The 27767-nt window shown below is 42.8% G+C and overlaps 1 protein-coding gene and 1 pseudogene across 6 annotated transcripts in view; one reads left to right on the top strand and one right to left on the bottom strand.

The window, feature by feature from the left end:
• TENM3 (teneurin transmembrane protein 3) overlaps positions 1–27767 on the top strand; it is a 1407247-nt gene that overhangs the window by 511656 nt on the left and 867824 nt on the right. The gene's annotated exons all lie outside the window — the stretch shown is intronic.
• Positions 1385–21244, bottom strand: LOC120991907 (annotated as a pseudogene).

The raw sequence follows: 27767 nt of genomic DNA on the forward strand, positions 1-27767 counted from the left end.
TGGTCCTTAAGGTGAAAATGAGCCCGGTCCTTAAGGGGTTAATTAAATCATTCCTTGTATAAGCGGAAGCAATCCTTGGGATTAAATCTATCTGTAAAAATGAAAGTATAGGGGAAATTAAGGCCCGTGCCTCATATTGTGTACTGCAACTTTCAAGAAACTGTTGATATGTCATAGAGACATAGGTGGAGATTTATCAAACTGGTATAAAGTAAAACTGGTTTGGTTGCCCATAGCAACCAATCAGATTCCACCTTTCATTTTCCAGATGAGCTATGAAAAAGGAAAGGTGGAATCTGATTGGTTGCTATGGGCAACTAAGCCACTTTTCCTTTAAAATCTACCCCATAGAGAGCAAGGTTTCATGTGGGGAAGGGGGGCTGGTTTCCAGGTGCTGGGAACCCAACTGATTGCTTAAATGAAATTCTTCAAATCCATCCTAATCTAACGAGTGCTAGCTGCCCCTTCATTTTGTCGTTCTCAGTCTTGGGATCTGTGCTCATCAAAACTTCTGACATGCCGAGTTGCCGAAGCCTTCTCACAATTTTTCCTAGGCCAGTGATGCCAAGTTCATGTGTCACGTTGCCTAGGCAAAGCTCAGCTCTATAGATGTGAATGAGGCTGAGCGCAATACCAAGCACAGACGCGATACAATGTGGTAATCTGCGAGAAGGCTGTGGCACTCAGAGCAGCGCCGATGCCTTCTCAAATAGCTGATCTGTGTGGGTCCCAGGTGTTGGACCCTCAGCGATCAGATACTGATGATCTCTCAGGATAGGTCATCAGTAGCAGATTGTCAGAAAACCCTTTTAACCCTATATTGTGACATCACTTTGTATGTTTTCCCTGTACTGTGGCATCACTGTGTACATTCTCCTAGTATTATTTTTTAAAATTTATTTTACACACTTATATAGCGCTGACATATTCTGCAGCGCTTTACAGACATTAGTATCACACTGTCTCCAGTGGGGCTCACAATCTAAATTCCCTATCAGTATGTCTTTGGAGTGTGGGAGGAAACCCACACAAACACAGGGAGAACATACAAACTCCATGCAAATGTTGTCCTTGGTCAGATTAGAAACACTAAGCCACTGTGTTGCCTCCACTGTGCACATTATTCCTGTACTGTGACATCACTCTGTACATTATTCCCAATATTGTGAGATCACTGTGTCTATTCTCCCTGTCTGTAAAGTCACTGTGTTTAGTATCCCTATAGTGCGACATCACTGTGTGCATTATCCCTATAGTGTGACATCACTGGGTTAATTCAATTCGCCGGTTCCCCGAATTTTTGGGGAAATGCATACGGATCAAGAAATGTATGGGGTTGTAGCTGATAACTGGAGGACAGTCCAGCAAACAAGCCGACTCCAGCTCAGTCCATGACAAGCTGGGTTGCTGATAAGTGGATTCTAAAGTGTCTGAAGAAATGCGAGTAAAGACATTGGAATAAATTGTCCACTTCCTCCAATGTAACCTCGTCCTTTGATTTAAGAGTATCATTCCATAAAATCTTGAAGTCCTCTGCGTGGATGTCATAAGAAATGTCCATGCGAGGTTTGACGGGCACAGAGAAAACAAGCTCTGTGGCTGACACTGATCCAGACACGTCATGCCCGGTCCACATCGCTTCTAGCCATGTAAGATCCTGAGAACTGATCACCAGATTACTGAAACAACAGTCAAAGTTTCTTTGAAACCACGGCCCTACGATAGCCGTGAGTGCCTCAGAGCTGTTATACAGGAAAAGCGGTAGACAAGTAAATATTTTAGGTAACACCTCCAATAGTTCGTCCTCTTTGTATGTCCTGCAGAACCAACCTGTCCACACAATCCAGTCCTCTGTGCTTGCCTTGGTGAGTGGAGGCTTGGATGAAATCTGTATGAGCACAGCCAGTGGATCTCTGTCCTTTCCTTTGAGTCCGGGTAAACAGGAAAATTTGGCTTTTAGGTTCAGCTCTGAGCCCACTTCAGTGGCAAGACCCTTCTGCTTCTCGGCAGCTATGTGGGCAGACAGGTGTTTGGAATACTCTTTCAGTTTGGTGTATGAGAAATTATATATCGGTGTCACGCTGTAAAGAGTCCATTGTTTTTGAAGGAGCAAAGCAGCCTGTGCCGGATCAAGAGTTTCTTACAAGGGGGTGCACTGAGAGATTCTTCTTTTAGACAACCTTCGCAGACCATTGACGTGCAGAGGTCAAGATTCCGGGAGGATACCTTGAGCTGTGAAAATGACTGCTTCTTCGTGCCAATGACCTACTTCTAGCGGCTAACACCCCATCGGTTGGTGTTTGCATATCCTAGCGATAAATTATGTTCCTGTTCACTGACTGTAAATAGAGATATTGACAGATCTTTCTAGGCGCCACGTCTCCAGTCCCCTGACCAGCCATATTTACCAGCATCTGTTCCAGGACATTAAGCAGTGGAATGACATTGTTCATCCCGTAGTCCTGGTGACTGACAAATAATGTGGCCTCCTCAAAGGGCCTGAGCAAACGGGAGGTGTCACGCATGAGCTGCCACTGGCTGACATCGAAGTTACACAGGGGACTACTCCTGTCCGCTTGGATCATCAGGAAATCGTTTATGGCCAATCGGTCCAGCATATGGAGGGTAGAATTCCAATGGTTGGAAACGTTGCATATCAGCCCATGTTGGGGGATGTCATCCTGCCGCTGCAGCTCAAGGAGGGTGTGCTTTGCGGTGTACTTGTGGCTGAATTGCATGCAACTTTTCCAGCCCATTTTTAGGATGTCTTGCAGATGGGTGGAAGACTTCAGGAACTGCTTGACAACCAGATTAAACACGTGTGCCATGCAGGGCGCATGGCTCAGCCATCCTTGATGCAGCGCCGACACCATGTTCTTCCAGTTGGTCACCATGGTTCCGATTTTGAGTTGTTGCAGAGAAAGCCAGGATTCGATTTCTTGCTGAAGGACACGGGGAAGTTCCTCCCCTGTGTGACTTCGTTCGCCCAGGCAAACAGGTGCAGAACAGCGTGAGAGTGATGAGAGGGGTCGCATATGGCTTGTATACACTACATGTCTCCAACAAAATTCTTGGATCTCTACATGAAAATAATGTATTTGGTGTAAATCTCGAGAGGGGCATTGCTGGAGACATTGACTTCACAAAAGATACAGAGCAGCGGAGTTCACTTTGAAATTTTAAATGTCAACACTGTGTAATTCAGCCCATACAGCAAAAGGATGTGTACAGTCACCCATCAATTTTCCCCCAAAAAAGCCCATTTCACATAACACATTTTACCACTACATAATTCAGCCCATACCACAAAAGGAGGTGTACATTCACCCATACATTTTCCCAAAAAAAGCCTGTTTTACCAAAAAAAATTTACCACTACGGAATTCGGTCCATACCTCGAAAAGTGCTTCACCGCATATAACTGCACAGCTAAACGCCAATTAGGCCCAAATGTTTTTCAATTTTTACACAAATGGCTTTTCAACAGACAAGTGCAACTATGAACGGCAAATATATTTGTATTTCGCCACTAATACATGGCAAAGTGGGCTGTAAAATATCTCACTGCACCGCTGAACGGCAATTAGGCCCAAGTTTTTTTCTATTTTTACACAAAAGGCTTTTCTACACATAAGTACAACTATGAATGGCAAATATATTTGTATTTTGCCAGTAATACACGGCAAACTGGGCTGTAAAATATCTCACTGCACTGCTGAACGGCAATTTGGCCCAATAATTTTTTTTTTTTACACAAAAGGCTTTTCAACAGATAAGTACAACTATGAACGGTGACTATATTTGTATTTTGCCACTAATACACTGCAGACTGGGCTGTAAAATATCTCACTGCTCCACTGAGCGGCAAATATATTTTTACTTTTTCCACTAATACAAGCAAAAAAGGGCTTTAAAACAGATAACTGCACCGCTGAGCGGCAAATATATTTTTCTTTTGCCACTAATACACAACAAAAAGGGCTGTAATTTTCGCACTTCACCACACAACAGCTAATAAGCCCTTTTTTTCCCACTAATAAAAGCCAAAAAATGCTTTAGAACATATAACTGCACCGCACGCACTAGGGCAAATAAAACGTGGAAATATTTCCTTGTAATGAACCCTATTAATGCCTGAATCAAACAGCACTTGCACCCTAATAAGTACGGTTTGCTATAATTACAGAGCTGTATAATCGAAATTTGGATCCCCAGTCAGTGCTGCAAGGTGTAATAGGATTGTTCCTATTACCCAAGCTGTCACCTCCCCGAATGTACCCTGTTCAACAGAAATGCAGTGGAATGATTCCTCCCTATCCTTTCCTTGAATAATTTTTCCCTGCATATCATTTTTTTTAGCACAATGACAATTTTTCTATCACTGTCCCTAGTGCCTGCAGACACATCTCTCCCTGCACTAAGTACACTGGTAAATGGCAGAATCTAAGATGGCTGTGTTATTTATAGGGCTGTGACATCACAGGGCTGGCTTGCTGCTGCATGCATGTCAGTATGGATGATCCCGCCTTCCCAGACTTCCTTTCTCCTCACACGCCTTCCCAGACTGTCCTCACACGTGCAAGCGCTATTTTAGGAAAAGCGCAATTCGTTACTACAAAGCGCGAGGAAATTCGCATTCGGTGTGAATCGAATAGTTCCCGGCGAACATAGCTTGTTCGCGTTCGCCGCGGCGGGCGAACATATACGATGTTCGGTCTGCCCCCAATACATCATCATTGAGTAAACTTTGACCCTGTACCTCACAGTCAGCAGACACATTCCAGCCAATCAGCAGCAGACCCTCCCACCTCCCGGACAGCATCCATTTTAGATTCATTCGGAATCTGCATTCTCAGTGAGAGGAGGGACAGTGCTGCTTGCTGCTGCTGATTCAATAGGGAAAGCGTTAGCTAGGGCTGTGTTCTGTGTCCACAGACTCATTTGCTGTAAGGACAGTGTCCTGACAGCACTCCAAAAAGCCCTTTTCATGGCTGGTACATCAGTCTGCTTTTTTTATTTTATTTTATATATACATATATTGCAGTTGTCTGCCCGTGTGTGAGAGGCTGCAGGCTCAGTCACAGACAGTACTGTGTGCACACCATTCATACAGGGTGTGACAGAAAATACCTCGCAGATAAAAAAAATTCTATTTAATATTTTTCTGTGATCTAATCCCATTTGCAAGCCCGTTTGTGTCAGGCCCACACAGACTGTATTGTGTCCGCTGGCTAGTGGCTAGGCCTCCACTTATACCGTTACAGGGTGTCATTCACTCACAAATACCTCGCAGATAAAAAAAAATTCAATTTAATATTTTTCTGAGATATAATCACAGTTGCAAGCCAGTGTGTGTCAGGCCCACACAGACTGCACTGTGCCCACTGCCCACCACTTATATAGGGTGGCACAGTACCTTGCACACATAGTAACACTTATCTAATAAAAAATGACAGGCAGAGGCAGGCCACGCTGCAGGGGCCGTCGTGTTCGTGGTGCTGTGATTTCCACTGGCTCTGGAATAATGCCCAGTGTTCAGAGACCACGTACCCTGAACCCAAAAAATTCTGAGAAAATAGGTGACTGGCTTACACAGGACACCCAATCTTCAACAGCTTCCGCTAAGAACCTTGACGCACCATCCTCCTCCAGCTCAGCTTTGGTCACCTGCTCTCAAATTACCACTCTCCTGCCTGCCGCCACCACCACCACTACCACCACAGCCACCACAGCCGCTTCACTTGATCCCTCAGAGGAGTTATTTACACATCATTTGGATGAAATTAGTGATGCGCAACCATTATTACTAGAGGATGGAGATAACAGGGATATGTCTCAGTCAGGCAGCATTACACACATGGACGTACAGTGTGATGATGATGATGATGTTGTACCCGCTGCTGCTTCCTTTGCTGAGGTGTCAGATACAAGTGAAGTGGTTGATGATGACGATGTGTCCGTGGATGCCACGTGGGTGCCTGCTCGAAGAGAAGAAGAAGAGGGGGAAAGTTCAGAAGGGGAGACAGAGAGAAGGAGGAGACGAGTTGGAAGCAGGGGGAGGTCGTCGCAAGAAGCTAGTGGCACAGTCAGACAGCATGTATCGGCACCCGGGGTCAGCCAGACAGCACGCCAATCAACACATGCTGCTGCCACCACCAGAATGCCGTCATTGCAAAGCTCAGCAGTGTGGCATTTTTTTTTGTGTGTCTGCCTCTGACAACAGCGATGCCATTTGCAACCTGTGCCAAAAGAAAGAGTTGTGGGAAATCCAACACCCACCTAGGTACAACTGCTTTGCGAAGGCACATGATCGCACATCACAAACGCCTATTGGATCAACACATGATGACGAGTAGAAGCAGCACACAACCTCAAAGCCACCATCCTCCTCCTGGTCCAGCATCTTCAGCCACGTCAACCACTGCTGTCCTCCTTGCCCCCTCTCAACCACCCGCCACTCCGCCTCTCACCTTCAGCAGTTCCATCTCATCTGCCCACAGTCAGGTGTCTGTAAAGGAAATGTTTGAGCGTAGGAAGCCAATGTCCCAGAGTCACCCCCTTGCCCGGCGTCTGACAGCTGGCTTGACGGAACTCTTAGCCCGCCAGCTTTTACCATACCGGCTGGTGGAGTCTGAGGCCTTCAAAAAATTTGTCGCTATTGGGACACCACAGTGGAAGGTACCCGAACAAATTTTTTTTTTCAAAAAAGGCAATCCCAAATCTCTACTCAGTGATTGAAAAGGCATCTCTGGCATACAGTGTTGGGGCAAGGGTCCATCTGACCACTGATACCTGGTCTTCAAAGCACGGTCAGGGCAGGTATATCACCTACACTGCGCATTGGGTCAACCTGCTGACGGCTGCCAAGCATGGAATGCGTGTCTCTGCAGCGGAGTTGGTGACACCGCCATGACTTGCAGGCAGGCCTACTGCCACCTCCTCTACTCCTCCTACTCCATCCTCTTCCATAACCTCCTCGGCTGAGTCCTCTTCTGCTGCTGCGTCTGGATGCACATCAACTGAATCCCCCCAGCTCCCCAGGGGCTATTCCACATCCCGGATACAACAGTGTCACGCTGTCTTGGGGTTGACTTGCCTGAAAGCAGAGTTCCACACCGGACCAGCACTCCTGTCCGCCCTGAACATACAGGTGGATCAGTGGCTGACCCCGCACCAACTGGAGTTTGGCAAAGTGGTGTGTGACAATGGAAGCAATTTGTTGGCGGCATTGAATTTGGGCAAGTTGTCACATGTGCCGTGCATGGCACACGTGTTGAATCTCATCGTACAACGCTTTGTGTCTAAGTACCCAGGCTTACAGGACGTCCTCAACCAGGCCAGGAAGGTGTGTGGCCATTTCAGGCGTTCCTACACGGCCATGGCGCACTTGTCAGACATTGAGCGCCGAAACAACATGCCAGTGAGGCGCTTGATTTGCGACAGCCCGACACGTTGGAATTCAACACTCCTAATGTTCGACCGCCTGCTCCAACAAGAAAAAGCTGTCAACGAGTATTTGTATGACCGGGGTGCTAGGACAGCCTCTGCGGAGCTGGGAATTTTTTTGCCGCATTACTGGACGCTCATGCGCAATGCCTGTAGGCTCATGTGTCCTTTTGAGGAGGTGACAAACCTAGTCAGTCGCACCGAAGGCACCATCAGCGACCTCATCCCATTTGTTTTCTTCCTGGAGTGTGCCCTGCGAATAGTGCTGGATCAGGGTGTAGATGAGCGTGAAGAGGAAGAGTTGTGGTCACCATCACCACCAGAAACAGCCTTGTCATCATCGCTTGCTGGACCTGCGGCAACGCTGGAAGAGGAGTCTGAGGAAGAGGAGTCAGAGGAGGATGTGGCTTTGAGGAGGAGGAAGACCAACCACAGCAGGCATCCCAGGGTGCTCGTTGTTGTCACCTATCTGGGACCCGTGGTGTTGTACGTGGCTGGGGTGAAGAACAGACCGTCAATGACATCATTGAGGACGAGGAACGGGAAATGAGTAGCTCGGCATCCAACCTTGTGCAAATGGGGTCTTTCATGCTGTCATGTCTGTTAAGGGACCCTCGTATAAAAAGGATGAAGGAGAACGACCTGTACTGGGTGGCCACGCTACTAGACCCCCAGTATAAGCAGAAAGTGGCGGAAATGTTACCAACTTACCGAAAGTCAGAAAGGATGCAGCAGTTCAAAACAAAACTAAAAAATATGCTTTACACAGCTTATAAGGGGATGTCACAGCACAACGGGAATCTAACAGGGGAAGAGGTGAAAGTAATCCTCCTCCTACCACGACCACGGCGGCAAGGACAGGACGCTTTACAGATGTGTTGTTGATGGAGGACATGCAGAGCTTTTTCAGTCCTACACATCGCCACAGCCCTTCGGGATCCAGCCTTAGGCTGGGTTCACACTTGAGCGTTTTACAGCGCGTTCAAACACGCTGTAAAACGCTCAACACATGAAAACCAATGCTTCCCTATGGCCCTGGTTCTCACTTGAGCGTTTTACAGCGCTGAAAAACGCGCTGTAAAACGCCCTACGCTCAAACAAGTACTTGAGCTTCTTTGGGGCGTTTTGACGCGCGTTTGTGGCCATAGGACATTGCAGTCAATCACACAAACGCGCGTCAAACGCGCGTTTACTATTGCAAAAAACGCGCATAAAAAACGCGCGTCAAAAACGCGCGTTAAACGCGCATATCAAAGACGCTCAGGTCTGAACCCAGCCTTAGAGAACGACTCGACCGACAGGTAGCAGACTACCTCGCCTTAACTGCAGATATTGACACTCTGAGGAGCGATGAACCCCTTGACTACTGGGTGTGCAGGCTTGACCTGTGGCCTGAGCTATCCCAGTTTGCGATAGAAGTTCTGGCCTGCCCCGCTTCAAGTGTCCTGTCAGAAAGGGCCTTCAGTGCAGCAGGAGGCATTGTCACTGACAAAAGAATTTGCCTCGGTCAAAAAAGTGTTGATTACCTCACCTTCATTAAGATGAATGAGGCATGGATCCCGAAGGGACTGACAGTGGGGGATACGTTTGACTAACAAAGGGCCTGATGGCCTTGGCCTCAAAATGGTCCGCACGCTGCTGTATTTAATGTCTGCATACCGGATGACTTTCGTGAATTCTCTGCCACCAACTAGGGTTCAAGCCGCAATGTTTTAGTCACCTTTCTGCCTTGAAAACATAAATTTTTCCGGCCGCTGCTACAACAGCGGCTGCAACAATAACATTATTTTTCAGGCATGTGTACATGCCTAATTTTTCTGGCCTCTGGTGCTGCACTGTGGCTGCAAAAACAAAACAAAAAAAAAGGCACATACAAGTGTCAATTCCCCTTCGTGATCGTTACCTTGCTGTGGTGAAGGGGCTTGCATATCACAATGAAGCGATCATCACCTCTATGAGTGTGTTGGCAATGTTGCCACACCCCAGATTATAAGGCCGTTGCTTCATTATGATCAGACCAAAAGCGATTGGCTGGATAATTTTTCATAGAAAAAACATACATTTTTTAATATATTTTTTTTAAGTTGTATGGGTGGGTTTTTAATACATAAAATAAAAAAATCATAATAAAGTCTCTTAATAGTTTAATATAGAAATAATGCAGACAATTTAAAAAATCCCCATCAATTCCAATACAAAGCAAGTACAAAGCTCAGAACTAAATTATTCCAGGATGTCGTAATGGTTCGTTAATTCGACAATGGTTACTCAATTCGACATACGTCCCCGGATAGGGGACGTAACAGGGATTAAACTGATAGGAATAGTACTAGTTAAGACACCGTGAACGCGCAGTGCCCCAACTTGGGACTGAGTAAGAGGACCGACCAAGCTGCTTTTTCCATCTCCCGGTTCCTAAAATCAATTCATTTTGGTGTATCAGAGTTTGGTCTGTCACTGTGAAGGCAGTCGAAGGTACCCGGCCTAAAAATTTTTTCACAAAAGGCAATCCCACCCTGATATGGGACGTAACAGGGATTAAACTGATGAGAATAGTACTACGAAAATAGCACTCATATCGGGTGTGAGAGTAAATTGCACGGCGCAGACGCAGTGACCGTGGCGTGGAATCAAACAAAGAGGAGGGAGCCAGCATTTTTTTAACCATCTCCCCGTTCGAAAAATCTATTTAATAAATTGAACCCAGATTGGGGACGTAACAGGGATTAAACTGATGAGAAGAGAGAACTACAGAAAATACCACTCATATCCGGTGGGGCAGTAAATTGCACGGCGCAGACACAGTGACCGTGGCGTGGATTCAAACAAAGGGGAGGGAGCCAGCAATTTTTTTTAACCGTCTCCCCGTTCGAAAAATCTATTTAATAATTTGACCCCAGATTGGGGACGTAACAGGGATAAAACTGATGAGAATAGTACTACAGAAAATACCACTCATATCCGGTGGGGCAGTAAATTGCACGGTGCAGACACAGTGACCGTGGCGTGGATTCAAACAAAAGGGAGGGAGCCAGCATTTTTTTTAACCATCTCCCCGTTCGAAAAATCTATTTAATAAATTGACCCCAGATTGGGGACGTAACAGGGATTAAACTGATGAGAAGAGAGAACTACAGAAAATAGCACTCATATCGGGTGTGACAGTAAATTGCACGGCGCAGACGCAGTGACCGTGGCGTGGATTCAAACAAAGGGGAGGGAGCCAGCATTTTTTTTAACCATCTCCCCGTTCGAAAAATCTATTTAATAATTTGACCCCAGATTGGGGACGTAACAGGGATTAAACTGATGAGAATAGTACTACAGAAAATACCACTCATATCCGGTGGGGCAGTAAATTGCACGGCGCAGACACAGTGACCGTGGCGTGGATTCAAACAAAGGGGAGGGAGCCAGCATTTTTTTTAACCATCTCCCCGTTCAAAAAATCTATTTAATAATTTGACCCCAGATTGGGGACGTAACAGGGATTAAACTGATGAGAATAGTACTACAGAAAATACCACTCATATCCGGTGGGGCAGTAAATTGCACGGCGCAGACGCAGTGACCGTGGCGTGGATTCAAACAAAGGGGAGGGAGCCAGCATTTTTTTTAACCATCTCCCCGTTCGAAAAATCTATTTAATAAATTGACCCCAGATTGGGGACGTAACAAGGTTTAAACTGATGAGAAGAGAGAACTACAGAAAATAGCACTCATATCGGGTGTGACAGTAAATTGCACGGCGCAGACGCAGTGACCGTGGCGTGGATTCAAACAAAGAGGAGGGAGCCAGCATTTTTTTTAACCATCTTCCCGTTCGAAAAATCAATTCAATTCACCTTTCGGGGACCCTTGGTGTTGTACGTGGCTGGGTGGAGGAAGAAACCTTCAATGACATCAACGGGACATGGCTAGCTTGGTATCCAACCATGAACAAATGGGGAGTTTGCGGTTGGGCAAATGGACTGTTTGCGGTTGTTTGCGGTGCATTAAAAGGGGAGTTTGGTTTGTCAATGTCTGTGAAGCGGAAGGAACCCTTACACTACCTGATCGATACAACATCATACCTGATAGTATACACACACTGGATGTTTTAAACCACGTTGTTCAAAAAAAAATTGGATTGTTAGGTGATTTATGCCCTTTATGGATTAAAATCCAACTCTGCGTCAACTACATAATTTTCCATGGGAGTTTTGCCATGGATCCCCCTCCGGCATGCCACAGTCCAGGTGTTAGTCCCGTTGAAACAACTTTTCCATCACTACTGTGGCTAGAAAGAGTCCCTGTGGGTTTTAAAATTCACCTGCCTATTGAAGTCTATGGCGGTTCGCCCGGTTCGCCCGTTCGCGAACATTTCCAGAAATTCGCGTTCGGCGTTCGCGAACAGAAAATTTTATGTTTGCGACATCTCTAAATCTCATGATTGCCAGTTATAGTCACCCAGGGCAACAAAAAATAGTAAAAAAAAAAAAATCTCAGAAGATGAAATATAAAAGTTTAAATCATCCCCCTTTCCCCAAAATCAAAATATATAACCAATTTAAAAAAATGCACATCATGGGCATCTCCACATACAGGGAGTGCAGAATTATTAGGCAAGTTGTATTTTTGAGGATTAATTTTATTATTGAACAACAACCATGTTCTCAATGAACCCAAAAAACTCATTAATATCAAAGCTGAATATTTTTGGAAGTAGTTTTTAGTTTGTTTTTAGTTTTAGCTATTTTAGGGGGATATCTGTGTGTGCAGGTGACTATTACTGTGCATAATTATTAGGCAACTTAACAAAAAACAAATATATACCCATTTCAATTATTTATTTTTACCAGTGAAACCAATATAACATCTCAACATTCACAAATATACATTTCTGACATTCAAAAACAAAACAAAAACAAATCAGTGACCAATATAGCCACCTTTCTTTGCAAGGACACTCAAAAGCCTGCCATCCATGGATTCTGTCAGTGTTTTGATCTGTTCACCATCAACATTGCGTGCAGCAGCAACCACAGCCTCCCAGACACTGTTCAAAAAGGTGTACTGTTTTCCCTCCTTGTAAATCTCACATTTGATGATGGACCACAGGTTCTCAATGGGGTTCAGATCAGGTGAACAAGGAGGCCATGTCATTAGATTTTCTTCTTTTATACCCTTTCTTGCCAGCCACGCTGTGGAGTACTTGGACGCGTGTGATGGAGCATTGTCCTGCATGAAAATCATGTTTTTCTTGAAGGATGCAGACTTCTTCCTGTACCACTGCTTGAAGAAGGTGTCTTCCAGAAACTGGCAGTAGGACTGGGAGTTGAGCTTGACTCCATCCTCAACCCGAAAAGGCCCCACAAGCTCATCTTTGATGATACCAGCCCAAACCAGTACTCCACCTCCACCTTGCTGGCGTCTGAGTCGGACTGGAGCTCTCTGCCCTTTACCAATCCAGCCACGGGCCCATCCATCTGGCCCATCAAGACTCACTCTCATTTCATCAGTCCATAAAACCTTAGAAAAATCAGTCTTGAGATATTTCTTGGCCCAGTCTTGACGTTTCAGCTTGTGTGTCTTGTTCAGTGGTGGTCGTCTTTCAGCCTTTCTTACCTTGGCCATGTCTCTGAGTATTGCACACCTTGTGCTTTTGGGCACTCCAGTGATGTTGCAGCTCTGAAATATGGCCAAACTGGTGGCAAGTGGCATCTTGGCAGCTGCACGCTTGACTGTTCTCAGTTATTTTGCGCCTTGGTTTTTCCACACGCTTCTTGCGACCCTGTTGACTATTTTGAATGAAACGCTTGATTGTTCGATGATCACGCTTCAGAAGCTTTGCAATTTTAAGAGTGCTGCATCCCTCTGCAAGATATCTCACTATTTTTGACTTTTCTGAGCCTGTCAAGTCCTTCTTTTGACCCATTTTGCCAAAGGAAAGGAAGTTGCCTAATAATTATGCACACCTAATATAGGGTGTTGATGTCATTAGACCACACCCCTTCTCATTACAGAGATGCACATCACCTAATATGCTTAATTGGTAGTAGGCTTTCGAGCCTATACAGCTTGGAGTAAGACAACATGCATAAAGAGGATGATGTGGTCAAAATACTCATTTGCCTAATAATTCTGCACGCAGTGTACAAAAAGGCCTGTGCTATTGAAATATAACATTTATCCCATGCGGTGAATAGCATAACAGAAGAAAAAAATGACACGTTTCAAACTGATATCACTGATATCCAGGTAAAAAAAAATAAAAAGAACCCTCATACAGTTCAGTACGCATAACTACAAAAAAGTTATAGGGGTCAGAATATGGCAATGAAAAGAAAAAATTTAGTTTTTTAAAGTTTTTTTTTTTTTTTCAGTATTAGGCCTCATGCACATTAACTCATCTGCAATGCACGGGCACCGACTGTGGGGCCACTGCATGCAGATCGCCGACCCATTCACTTGAATGGGTTCCACGATCCGTATCCGACTGACTGCACCTCAAAAAAGTAGTGCATGTGCTACTTTTTTGCGGTGCGGAGGCACGGACAGAAACGCACCACATCTCCAGGATTGCGGACCCTTTCAAGTGAATAAGTCCGCAACTGTGATGCGAGGTGCACACAGCCGGTGCCTTTATATTGCGGACCAGGTATTTGCGGTGCCGCAATAGGGCCAAGGCCGGGCAATGGCCATGTCATGAGCCCTTAAAACGAAAGAAAAACTATACAAGTTTGGTATCATTTTAATCATACTGACCTGGAGAACAAAGGTAACAGGTCAATTTTACCCCATAGAAAAAAAAAATATAAAACTGTGGCAGAATTGCAAGTTTTTTCCAATTACACCACATTTGGAATTTTTTCCAGCTCCCCACTACATCATATGCAATATTAAATGGCGCCATTAGAAAGTACAACTTGTTCCACAAAATATAAGCCCTCATAGGCTATATGAATGGAAAGATAAAATTGTTATGGCTCTAGGAAGGCGGGGAGTGAAAAACACAAAAATGAATAATCTCAAGGTCCTCTTAGACTTTAACACTAGCGTTTCTGTTTTATATTATATTATATTTATACATATTATATTATATATATATATATATATATATATAATATATATACAGTACAGACCAAAAGTTTGGACACACCTTCTCATTCAAAGAGTTTTCTTTATTTTCATGACTATGAAGGCATCAAAACTATGAATTAACACATGTGGAATTATATACATAACAAACAAGTGTGAAACAACTGAAAATATGTCATATTCTAGGTTCTTCAAAGTAGCCACCTTTTGCTTTGATTACTGCTTTGCACACTCTTGGCATTCTCTTGATGAGCTTCAAGAGGTAGTCACCTGAAATTGTCTTCCAACAGTCTTGAAGGAGTTCCCAGAGATGCTTAGCACTTGTTGGCCCTTTTGCCTTCACTCTGCGGTCCAGCTCACCCCAAACCATCTCGATTGGGTTCAGGTCCGGTGACTGTGAAGGCCAGGTCATCTGGCGCAGCACCCCATCACTCTCCTTCATGGTCAAATAGCCCTTACTTTCAAAGTTTTCCCAATTTTTGGGCTGACTGACTGACCTTCATTTCTTAAAGTAATGATGGCCACTCGTTTTTCTTTACTTAGCTGCTTTTTTCTTGCCATAATACAAATTCTAACAGCTGTGTATCCACCTGACTTCTCCTCAACGCAATTGATGGTCCCAACCCCATTTATAAGGCAAGAAATCCCACTTATTAAACCTGACAGGACACACCTGTAAAGTGAAACCATTTCAGGGGACTACCTCTTGAAGCTCATCAAGAGAATGCCAAGAGTGTGCAAAGCAGTAATCAAAGCAAAAGGTGGCTACTTTGAAGAACCTAGAATATGACATATTTTCAGTTGTTTCACACTTGTTTGTTATGTATATAATTCCACATGTGTTAATTCATAGTTTTGATGCCTTCAGTGTGAATCTACAATTTTCATAGTCATGAAAATAAAGAAAACTCTTTGAATGAGGTGTGTCCAAACTTTTGGTCTGTACTGTATATATAATATTTATTTTATATTCTATATCTATTCATTGTCAATGGGAACAAAACATAACTGAATAGAACGGAATGCTCCAAAATGCATTCCATTCCGTTTGGTTCCGTTTACATACCGGAAAACAAACCGCAGCAAGCTGCGGTTTTCTTTCCGTCCTGGGATGTGGAACAAAATGGATCCATCATGACCCACAATGCAAGTCAATGGGGACAGATCAGTTTAACTCTGACACAATCTGACAAAAAGGATCCGTCCCCCATTTACTTTCAATAGAGTTTGACCCCCAATGCAAGTCAATGGGGGCGGATCCGTTTTCTCTGCCACAATTTGCCACAATAGAAAACAAATCCATCCTTCATTGACTTTCAATGGAGTTCATGACAGATCCTGGCTTTGTTAAAGATAATACAACAGGATCTGTTCATAACAGATGCAGACGGTTTTATTACCAGTAACGGAAGTGTTTTTGCTGAACCCTGCCGGATCCAGCAAAAACGCTAGTGTGAAAGTATCCTAAGGGTTATGTATATACTCTCATTCACTGAAAACCATCTACTCATCTGCTTTTCATGTTCTGAACTTACTGATGAAAGTGATTCTAGAGGAGAGGGGCAGCATTATACATTTTGCTTTGAGGCCCCTGATTACTTTGCTACACCACTATTTATCTTCTTAGCTATTTTGTTGGTAGCTTTAAGATTAGAGCTGAGCGAACACCTAGATGTTCGGGGAGTTCGGCCAAACTTTTAAAAAAAGTTCTGGTTCGGGTCCCGAACTTGATCCGAACTTGGAGCCAAACCACATTAAAGTCAATGGGGACCCGAACTTCACTTTCTTATTTTCCGTTATAACATGGTTATAACAAAAAATTATAGTATTAGCTTTTTCAGATCTTAGTTTTCACGGTATCAGGGTGGGATATACACACCTTCCAGCACTCATACCGTACATATCACCACACCTTATAAACTTTACCTCCATATAGCAAAAAAATACAGCTTTCTTTGACAAAACAATAACAGGAGCCTCATAGAGTTTCCCTACAATTCACTCTACACAAAACTGCCTAATGCAAGGAATTAAAAAATAAAATGTGAAGTTAGAGACCTGATTCATCTTTGTTTAGTTGCCAATTTTTGTACAGCTGAATCTGGTGACTTCTGAGTTTCTTTTCAGAAAATAGCCCAGTATTGGGTTGTGGAGGCTTTGAGGATCTGATAGCTTGGGAAAAGCAGAGAGAGATTTCCCGAATTAGTGGGAATAACTTTACACAAGTCTGCAGTTCAAAGATGTCAGCGTTCCTTTGTGGACTCCTTTTGATAAATTATGAGCTAGTAAAGAAGCGGATTACAACCTGAATAGTGTGATAAACCATATGCCAAATGTTTTCTATTTTTTTTTTTATTATTATTTTTCTTTATTTTTTTATTTTTAATGTTCAAAATGAATATTCACCTGCCAGAAGATCCCCATACATCTGTGTCCGGAGCAATTAAAATATTTTCTCCCTTTCCTGCTTGTAAATATTCTTGTGGCGTATACATCATTTCTAATTGCCACCAGCACTTTTATCATTATTGTGCTTGACTTAAATTTAAGCAGTCAATTAGTTTTACATTTTTATTGATTAAGCATTTGCGTTTTACATTGTACTCGTTTAAGCATCCATTAAATTGACTGACTCAAAAGGTGGAATTAAAGGATTAAAGCCAGAGCTGCTAGAAGAATAACAGAAGTTGAAAACTGCTTGTCACAGACACAGTACCATTAGTTGTCTAATGGTATTGTGATAATGTCAGAAAGCATTACTTGTTGTCACGTCTTTTACCTCTATGAAAGTATTTTTGGCATTAGTGGCAGAGGTAGGTATTGTAGTTCAACAAAAAAAAAGGTCAGAATTTTCTTCCCATACATCAGATATTCATATATAGCAGAGCTAAATATGTAATTTAAACGGGCTAAATGGGCATATCTGCTACTGGCGGGTTGCTAGGTAGTGTGGTACTGCATGTGCCATCAACCTACAAGTCACTTTTTTAATATTGGACATTATGCATAAACAATTGCGCATTTGAAAAGAGGAAGTATGTCCCAAATCAAGGAGGGGTGTATAGCAAAAATTACAGTTGACCGCCTCTCCCATTGATCATTCATCTATTTCATCCACTATGTGGGTCAAGGGATTATTTGATAACCTCTTCTTCTTTCTAAATATTTCTGAAAGAGTAGGATAGTGTCTCCCTTAGGTTCACCCCTTCCTTGTTAAATGTGTGATGTTTTTTTGGAAATAGGTGTACCAGGTTAATTCCATGGAAATGGAAACTGTTTCTCTATATGAAGCTACTCTGTAGGCCAATGCCATATTAATGTATTGCAAAGAAAATAGTAAAATAGTAGGCAATTCAGATGCTGGAGGAGATAGTTTGCAGAGGCAAGACCAATGCATTTGATAGTTTTATTGATACTATGCATTACAGTGTCATACCTGTACCTTGATCAGGATTTAGGTTCTTGATAAAGATGCCAGTCTAGAATCAATAAATCTATCAATTACTTTGGTCCTACCTCTGTCAACTATCCAGATTTTCTTCCAAAAAGGAAAATACACCCATCTGTAGACAGATGTGTTGGGTATTTGCCCCTTGTCATCAGTACAAAGCAGGGTACTGGTTGGCTGGGTGTAAAACCTTTTTATGTAGCTCTCATGGGATATGCTAGCTGATGTAGAGAATCTTACAGACAATACTATCTAGCAAAAGGGTAAGAATCCCTATGCAAGTTGGTGCCTCTGCAAGGAGAAAAAGAACCCACCAAGGTACATTCCACCTTTGGTATACTTCATTGTAGTATAGTATTGATAAATCTATGATTTTGCAGTAGCTTATAGGAGTTGCAGATCATCATCTGATCATAACATCATGCATGTTAAAAAAGTGTAAAAAATAAAATAAAATGGTAAGAAACAAATATAGAGTCGCTGTTCAGGACCATTGCCAGCAAACTTTAAATCTGCTACCTATCTAAATCTAGCAGACCTATCAAATGCCAAAAAATTGTAGGAGAGTAAAACAAGCCAAAATAAGTCAAAACGATTAGAGTTAGTAGAAGCCAAAATAGAAGACAAAGAGTTAATTCAGAAACTAACTGAGTAGTCAAAGCCAGTAGAATCAGTAGAAGCCTAATTTATAGACAAGGGCTTAATCCAGAAATAAGCCACGGAGTCAAAACAGGAGAATCAGTAGAGAACAAATCAGTAGACAAAGGGTGAATCCTGTAACAGTCAAGGTCAAGACACACAAAGGATCAACAGAAATGTAGAACAGTTCTGAGCACACAGAACAGGAGCCAGGAAAACAAAAATCATAGGCACTGACGATCAGTGCCTTACTTAAATTCCCCGCCTAGCTCTGGGATTAGACATCAAGCAGGGACCTGATTGGTCAGACTCACTGATGGCAACCCTCCTGGAACAGCTGTGCACAGTAACTTACCTCAGTAGGTAAGTCTTTGCTAGAAAAAGACAGCGGGCACAGATTTTTATAGAGATATATTACTAGTTTCTACTAATTTGGCAAATAATGAAAGTATAGGTGGTAAGAATACATACATGGGTGCCCAGTGTATAGATTTCATTGTAGGCAGTCATCAATATAATGAGACATATATCCACAGAATGGTGAGAGGCCAGACTAGTTTGACATAGTTTTAAAGTTATTTTAATCTTCCCAGAAGCTAATTGGATGTTTTTAGGTGGGAAAAAGCTGCACTTGAAAGATTTATTTGTTTTAGAATTCATATTTCCTTGTCAGCCATTAAAGACAAGCACTGGAAGTTACCCTTTGTTTTATCATTTGTCTTCATAACCTCAGTAAGGTGATGAATTACAGGCGTCTGTCAGCCTTTTTTAATAACTGAATTTTGCAAGTAAACAAATATATTGAGGGACTTATATTAGAAATAAACAATATTCCGACATGCAATAAAAAGTTCAAAATTCTGTTTCATGATTTCTACTCATTCTTACAATTTTCATTGAAAGTCTGCAGAAAAATGTCTACTGCACTACAGAAACTGGTCAACAGTGAACTTTTATCTGCTTACCATGGTGTAATTACTAGGGTAGCAGATATAGCAGCCACTATGGGGCACAATCACTAAGGGACCCATCTCAACTCAAAAGCTGAAGTTAGTGGTGAAATGTAAGTAAGATGGCATAGAAAATTGAGTGTGTTCCCATTCAAAATTTTACATTGATTTACATGAGTACTCTATGCACAGGGTACTGTATCTATTATCTGTGGTACAGGGTACTGTGACATCACTGTGTTCATTATCACTGTACTGTGATGTCACTGTGTTCATTATCCTTGCACTGTGACATCACTGTGTTCATTATCCCTGCACTGTGACATCACTGTGTTCATTATCCCTGCACTGTGACATCCCTTTGTTCATTATCCCTGCACTGTGACATCACTGTGTTCATTATCCCTGCACTGTGATGTCACTGTGTTCATTATCACTGTACTGTGACATCACTGTGGGCATTATCCCTGTACTGTGACATCACTGTGTTCATTATCACTGTACTGTCACATCACTGTGTTCATTATCACTGTACTGTGATGTCACTGTTTTCAGTATCCCTGCACTGTGACATCACTGTGTTCATTATCCTTGCACTGTGACATCCCTTTGTTCATTATCCCTGCACTGTGACATCACTGTGTTCATTATCCCTGTACTGTGACATCACTGTGTTCATTATCCCTGTACTGTGACATCCCTTTGTTCATTATCCCTGTACTGTGACATCCCTTTGTTCATTATCCCTGTACTGTGATGTCACTGTGTTCATTATCCCTATACTGTGACATCACTGTGTTCATTATCCCTGTACTGTGACATCACTGTGTTCATTATCCCTGTACTGTCACATCATTGTGTTCATTATCTCTGTACTGTCACATCACTGTGTTAATTATCCCTGTACTGTGACATCACTATGTTCATTATCCCTATACTGTGACATCACTATGTTCATTATCCCTGTACTGTGATGTCACTTTGCTCATTATCCCCGTACTGTGACATCACTGTGTTCATCATTCCTGTACTGTGACATCACTGTGTTCATCATTCCTGTACTGTGACATCACTGTGTTAACTATCCCTAGACTGTGACATCACTGTGTGTATTCTCCCACTATTATTACATCACTGTCTGCAATTATAATCACATCGGTGTGTGCATTATGCCAGTATTACTAAATCAGTGTGCCTATTATCCAACTATCTTATCATTATCCCTGTACTGTCACATCACTGTGTGCATTAGCCCTGTGCTTTAGGCAAGCTAATCATAGGCTTTTCTCAAGTCCCAGCTGAAAATGATCAAGGTGGAGTTAAGCCCTATTCTAAGTTTTGCTATTGTGCCCCTTGCTGCTTAATACTAGGCGGTGAAAGATAGTAATTGTCTCATCGCTTGATAATATTTTGATAATGAAATGCACTAATAGTGTGTATGTCTGCATACCACCTGCACCTAACACAGCTCCTTATCTATACCTCCAATGTAAAGATCTGGTGAGATGTAAATAGATCCGAACATAGGCAAGATAAAGATGGGGACTTACTTTTTGGTGGCCACCCTTGATGGATCAGACCAACTCCCAACTCCCACCCATGGCACCCATTTGTCAAACCTCACATAAATGTCAGTAAAGTTCTTCTGAAATGTCAGTAAAGTTGTACCGGCGAGTTCCATCCTCTGAATGGGGCAGAATATGGAGCTATAGGTATTGGTTTTTGAGGCGCTCTTGGGTTGGATACAAGAATGGCTGATTTACATGGGCTGATGCTTGGGCAGCTGATACTAGCTCCATGTAAATATGCGATGTGACCAGGTAATAAATGAGCAAATTGCCGTTATTTGTTGTTCACATCTTTTACTCAAGCATAAACTTCATCCTCTGTCTACAGCACATCATCCCGTGTATGTGACCAAGTGATTGTATTAACAATAATTCAGTCACATGCCGTACCAACGTTTGCTTCATTCTAAATGTAACGAAGTGGGTGCCCATGGAGATGCAGTATCATCAGTTGGTGCTCATTACCAGCAGAAAATCTGCCCTTGTAAATGGATCCTTAGTCCATGTTTACTATGGACATCTGAGACTTATGTAGACTATAGAGCCCACTGGCTTTCAGAATGTCACATTTGCCATCACTAGCTTAACTAGCTGTTTTTAATAAATTTTTCATATACAGGGAGTGCAGAATTATTAGGCAAGTTGTATTTTTGAGGATTAATTTTATTATTGAACAACAACCATGTTCTCAATGAACCCAAAAAACTCATTAATATCAAAGCTGAATATTTTTGGAAGTAGTTTTTAGTTTGTTTTTAGTTTTAGCTATTTTAGGGGGATATCTGTGTGTGCAGGTGACTATTACTGTGCATAATTATTAGGCAACTTAACAAAAAACAAATATATACCCATTTCAATTATTTATTTTTACCAGTGAAACCAATATAACATCTCAACATTCACAAATATACATTTCTGACATTCAAAAACAAAACAAAAACAAATCAGTGACCAATATAGCCACCTTTCTTTGCAAGGACACTCAAAAGCCTGCCATCCATGGATTCTGTCAGTGTTTTGATCTGTTCACCATCAACATTGCATGCAGCAGCAACCACAGCCTCCCAGACACTGTTCAGAGAGGTGTACTGTTTTCCCTCCTTGTAAATCTCACATTTGATGATGGACCACAGGTTCTCAATGGGGTTCAGATCAGGTGAACAAGGAGGCCATGTCATTAGATTTTCTTCTTTTATACCCTTTCTTCACAGCCACGCTGTGGAGTACTTGTACGCGTGTGATGGAGCATTGTCCTGCATGAAAATCATGTTTTTCTTGAAGGATGCAGACTTCTTCCTGTACCACTGCTTGAAGAAGGTGTCTTCCAGAAACTGGCAGTAGGACTGGGAATTGAGCTTGACTCCATCCTCAACCCGAAAAGGCCCCACAAGCTCATCTTTGATGATACCAGCCCAAACCAGTACTCCACCTCCACCTTGCTGGCGTCTGAGTCGGACTGGAGCTCTCTGCCCTTTACCAATCCAGCCACGGGCCCATCCATCTGGCCCATCAAGACTCACTCTCATTTCATCAGTCCATAAAACCTTAGAAAAATCAGTCTTGAGATATTTCTTGGCCCAGTCTTGACGTTTCAGCTTGTGTGTCTTGTTCAGTGGTGGTCGTCTTTCAGCCTTTCTTACCTTGGCCATGTCTCTGAGTATTGCACACCTTGTGCTTTTGGGCACTCCAGTGATGTTGCAGCTCTGAAATATGGCCAAACTGGTGGCAAGTGGCATCTTGGCAGCTGCACGCTTGACTTTTCTCAGTTCATGGGCAGTTATTTTGCGCCTTGGTTTTTCCACACTCTTCTTGCGACCCTGTTGACTATTTTGAATGAAACGCTTGATTGTTCGATGATCACGCTTCAGAAGCTTTGCAATTTTAAGAGTGCTGCATCCCTCTGCAAGATATCTCACTATTTTTGACCTATTTTGCCAAAGGAAAGGAAGTTGCCTAATAATTATGCACACCTAATATAGGGTGTTGATGTCATTAGACCACACCCCTTCTCATTACCGAGATGCACATCACCTAATAGGCTTAATTGGTAGTAGGCTTTCGAGCCTATACAGCTTGGAGTAAGACAACATGCATAAAGAGGATGATGTGGTCAAAATACTCATTTGCCTAATAATTCTGCACGCAGTGTACTGGACAACTAGATATAGAAATACATAATTTCTGGTTATTGATTCGTATATGAGAATTATCATGTAACATGGACTCTACTCAGTGTTTCAGGGACTCCTGGGAATTAAACCAACTTTTTGTTGATTGAAAGCTGTGGCCAAACAGTGCTGACTGTGCATCCAGCATAAACTAGGTGATATCATAAAAGGAAATGGTGTCCACGGCCCCGGAGTGAGCCAATGCACTGGACTTAGAAGCAGAACGTCTATACTAAGTGAATGTTTGATGGATTGAGATATCAGGCACTAATGGGCAAATGCAAACAATTGCAATAGATGAATGGTCTCACTTCCAAGAAACCTGTTGATAAGTACTGTTTGATTCTGTGTTAATCATAGACTTAAAAAAAAAATGTTTGTGCCTCATTAATGTAATCCATTTACAATGGTAAATCGAAATGCAGCCACTGAGGATATCAAGGCACTAAAGTAATTAACAGGCCGCTTAAAACTACTACTGTTCAAGGTGCATTTTGCCTTCTATCTCTGACTGAAAATGGCTGTTAATGACAAATGGAGATGCCTGAATTGTGCACATTTGTCGGAAGCTGATACAATGACCCTCCGTAATTACAAGGAGGGAGCGGTCTGCCATACATCTTCCTCATCTAAGTTTTATTTTAGAGGATAAAAGCTTGCCAACGTGATCGGTCTAGTCTGGGACTCAGACCACACATTGGCGGGCACTGGTTAATTATGACGGATGAGAAAATTTAACAAGTTTTTTACTTGGCATGGAGTCTTCCTGATCAGTCACAAGCTACACAAAATCAATAATAGCTGATACTTCATATGGCTGCTTTCCTGTATGTTCCCATGCCTAATTGCATCATATTAGTGTCTTGTAGTACATGGAGGCCACGTTTTGGAGATGTAATGGATGGGTTCCTGACAGCGGAATTGAGGTAGCCATTTTTTTAATTGCAAATTCTATAAGTTCATTGGCACTCAAGACTGGCAGGTGGCAATCAACAGAAATGTCTGCCATCTTAAAGAGGTATTCCCATCTGGAAATCGATGGCAGGTCAATTAGATATGACATAGACGTTCAATAGGTGCAGGTTCTATATATCTGAAGAATGGGGCCTGACCATGAATGGATAGAAGAGAAAACACCATTGTGTTTTGAAAATGTTTCCTTAAAGGGGTTGTCCTCTCTTGACTTTTATGGCATAGCAACAGTATATCTCAAGAATGGGGCACTGCTGTGAATGGAGAGCCATCACTGCTATATATATTATGAGGTTCAAAGGTCTCTAGGACCTAAGCGTAGCATTTGCATACCTCTCTGACTAGTATTATATAAAACATAATTCTTTATTGTATACTCTTAAAACACATAGAACTGTTTGGGAACTGTTTTAAAATTCCTCAGGAAGGACAGGAGGGAATTTGTAACTTAGTATATTACGGTTATATCATTTGTTCAGATAAACCGTATCTCGGTGGGATACCTGATTGTTTCTCAGGTCTCTCACCCTTACTGATTTATTCTATCTGTCGCTATCTAGATGGATTCTCCCACTCTGGGGTCCCTACCTCTCTATCCTGAACTAAAAATCTTTGCCTGCATCCCTACATGTTTCGCCGTTTAATTCGGCGTCTTCAGGGGATGGCGTGCAGGTTTGACATGTGGGGGCGGTCCCTGGGCTTTGAACCCTCGGTTTTTGTGGGCGGGATCATTACATCCAATCACCAAGTGCCATATGTCTGAAGGACAGTTTTTCCGACCAGTCAATTACAAGTGCTGGCGCCCTCTAGAGACGTCATTTGCCCTGGGCTGTTGAGGTGATGTCTCACTCCTATGACGTATCCCTCCTGCGTCTTCCAACTCCCATTGGTGACGTCACCTCATTGGTATGTCGCGCCTGCGCTAGGACTTAGAACATTGTTGGTGCCTCTCCAGGTACTGCGCCTGCGCCAGTCATCCCTTTTGCCTGACTCCGAATACCTTTCGGTGCGCATGCGTCCCTACTTTGAGGATTTTCTATAATTCTTCTGCGTTTATTACGGGTATATCGATGATACCCATATATTCTTACTTAGAGACTTTGTTCTATTCTTCTCTAATTCTGGCAGGTACCTAAGCTTACCCTTTCGACTAGCAGCGCCTCATAGAGCCCCTGTACTTTCATTCTCACTCAAATTAATCCATGATAGCATCATCATGCTATTCTATTTTTATAAATCTTCATGCTCCATACAGGGTGCTATACATTGTTCTTTGGTCTTTTATGTCCTTCACTTTATATAGCGTCGCAACCTCCTGAGGGACCTATATGTTTGTTGGTTGAAATCACTGCTATATGACTTCCAGAAATAACCAAGCAATGGCTTGGCTATCAAAAGTTCCATAGACGTGAATGGAGAACAAGCATGGCCTGCTCTCCATTCATGGTGGGGCCCCCGTTCTTGGGATGCACTCGCTATGTCATAAATGTCCAGATGGGAAAACCCCTTTAAAGAAAGTGTGTTTTTTCCAGTTCAAAACCTTCACTCATTACATCTCCAAAAGTTATTTTTTGTATTTGACCTTTTCTACATTGCTTCTTCCATTTTCTGAAAGAACATTATCTGCCATTTCCTTTCAATGAATCCTCCTGGGATATGTAGGCAGGTGTAGAATGGCACATCAGTGGTATTATTTACTGCCACCTTCTTGACTGCACTCCATAAACCCAATTTACACCCATTGCAAAAGGGGGTAATTTATTAACCTGAAATACGCCTATGTTGGGAGTATTTCAGGCGCAGATTGTGGCGCAATGGTTAGTTGCGCTGCAATCTGTCACTTTTCCCCGCTCGCAGCAGGTCTAAAAAAGTGGGCGTAGCATGTTTTTGGCATAGACAATGGTCTAAGTGTAAGACGGCTAGGAAGCTGTCTTACATTTAGAAGCAGCGCTGGATGCGCCAAAGTTATGAAGAGGCCAGCGCCGCTACATAACTTTGGTGATCTACCGCAAGACCAGGGGCTTTATATATAAATAACATCCTAATGCCGGTGCCAGAAACCTCTGGCTTTGGCTTATCTCACTTTACAACAACAGATCGGGCATGTTGAAATTCATCAATCCGTTCCCTTGATATTTTGAGTGAGCATCAGCCAAATATCTAATATTAACGTATTAACATAATATCTAACATTAGACAGTCGGCCGGACCCCCTAAAATCACTGGGATCAGTTGAAGTTAGCCTGTGTATGACCTATACATGCAGTCTTATGGTAAACACATTAAAGGGAACCTGCCACCATAAACATGCATTCCAATCTGCAGGCAGTTATAGAGCAGGAGGAGCTGAGCAGATTGGTATATAGTTTTGTAAAAATAAAGATTTAGTATAACATGTATTTTATTCATCTAAATCTGTCCTCTTTTTGAGGAGCCATGTGGGTGGTCCTATCCATGGCGGACAGCCTTCCATGTGTCACTGAGTAGGACCGCCCACATGACTCCTTAGCTCAGAGATTTTCCTACAACTGTATATGTCAGCTCCTCCTGCTCTATAACCTGCTGCCTGCAGATTACACTGCATTTCATGGTGACAGGTTCCCTTTAAGACATCATAATCTGCTGCATAAATGACGTAATCAACTTTGCTGCATTGAAAAACGATTTACTATGTCTGTATGTCGTGGGTTACTCAAGATTATTACAATATTCTGAACAGAAGCTGAAAATGAGACATTGCATTTTTAATGTGTATCATAGAATGAAGGCACAAAAAATGATAAAAGATTTTACTTATTTTTTAACACAGTGAAAAATGATTTATTTTTTAAAGCATTGCAAAAAAGAGTTGGCTAAATTCTCACGCCTGTCAGATGATGACATGACACTGGTTAAACCTGACGAGACAAGGCGAAGTGATAAACGTCAGATGTAGTGGATAACAGAAACTCCGGTTACGGCACAGGAAGGGGAGCTGTCACTCATCAGCCTGCCTGTGTGTTACTTTCCATATTGATAGAAATGCTGCTATTTTATCTAAGATAATCAGAAGCCCTGGGTGGACATAAAAAAGGGCATCTGTCAGCAGGTCTGTACCATTGAAACTGGCTGACCTGTTACATGTGCACTTGGCAGCTGAAGACATCTGTGTTGGTTCCATGTTCTTATGTGTCCGCATTGCTGAGAAAAACAATGTTTTAATATATGCAAATGAGCCTCTAGGAGCAATGGGGGCGTTGCCGGTACTCCTAGATGCTCTGCTCTCTCTGCCACTGTGGTGCTCGTTTACACTGTCTGGCCCTGTCGATTAAAGCGCAGAGGGCACAGCAGTGCCAGAGAGAGCAGAGAGTCTAGGAGTAATGGCTACGCCCCAGTTGCTCCTAGAGGCTCATTTGTAGAGATGGCCTTGCGGTTCGCCCCGGCGGTCGTTTCGCGGCAAACTTTTCTCGCTGACGATTTGCCGAACATGCGAACATATGGAGATGTCTGCCGGCGC

This window comes from Bufo bufo, chromosome 2, assembly GCF_905171765.1.
Source record: "Bufo bufo chromosome 2, aBufBuf1.1, whole genome shotgun sequence".
Taxonomy (NCBI): Eukaryota; Metazoa; Chordata; class Amphibia; order Anura; family Bufonidae; genus Bufo; species Bufo bufo.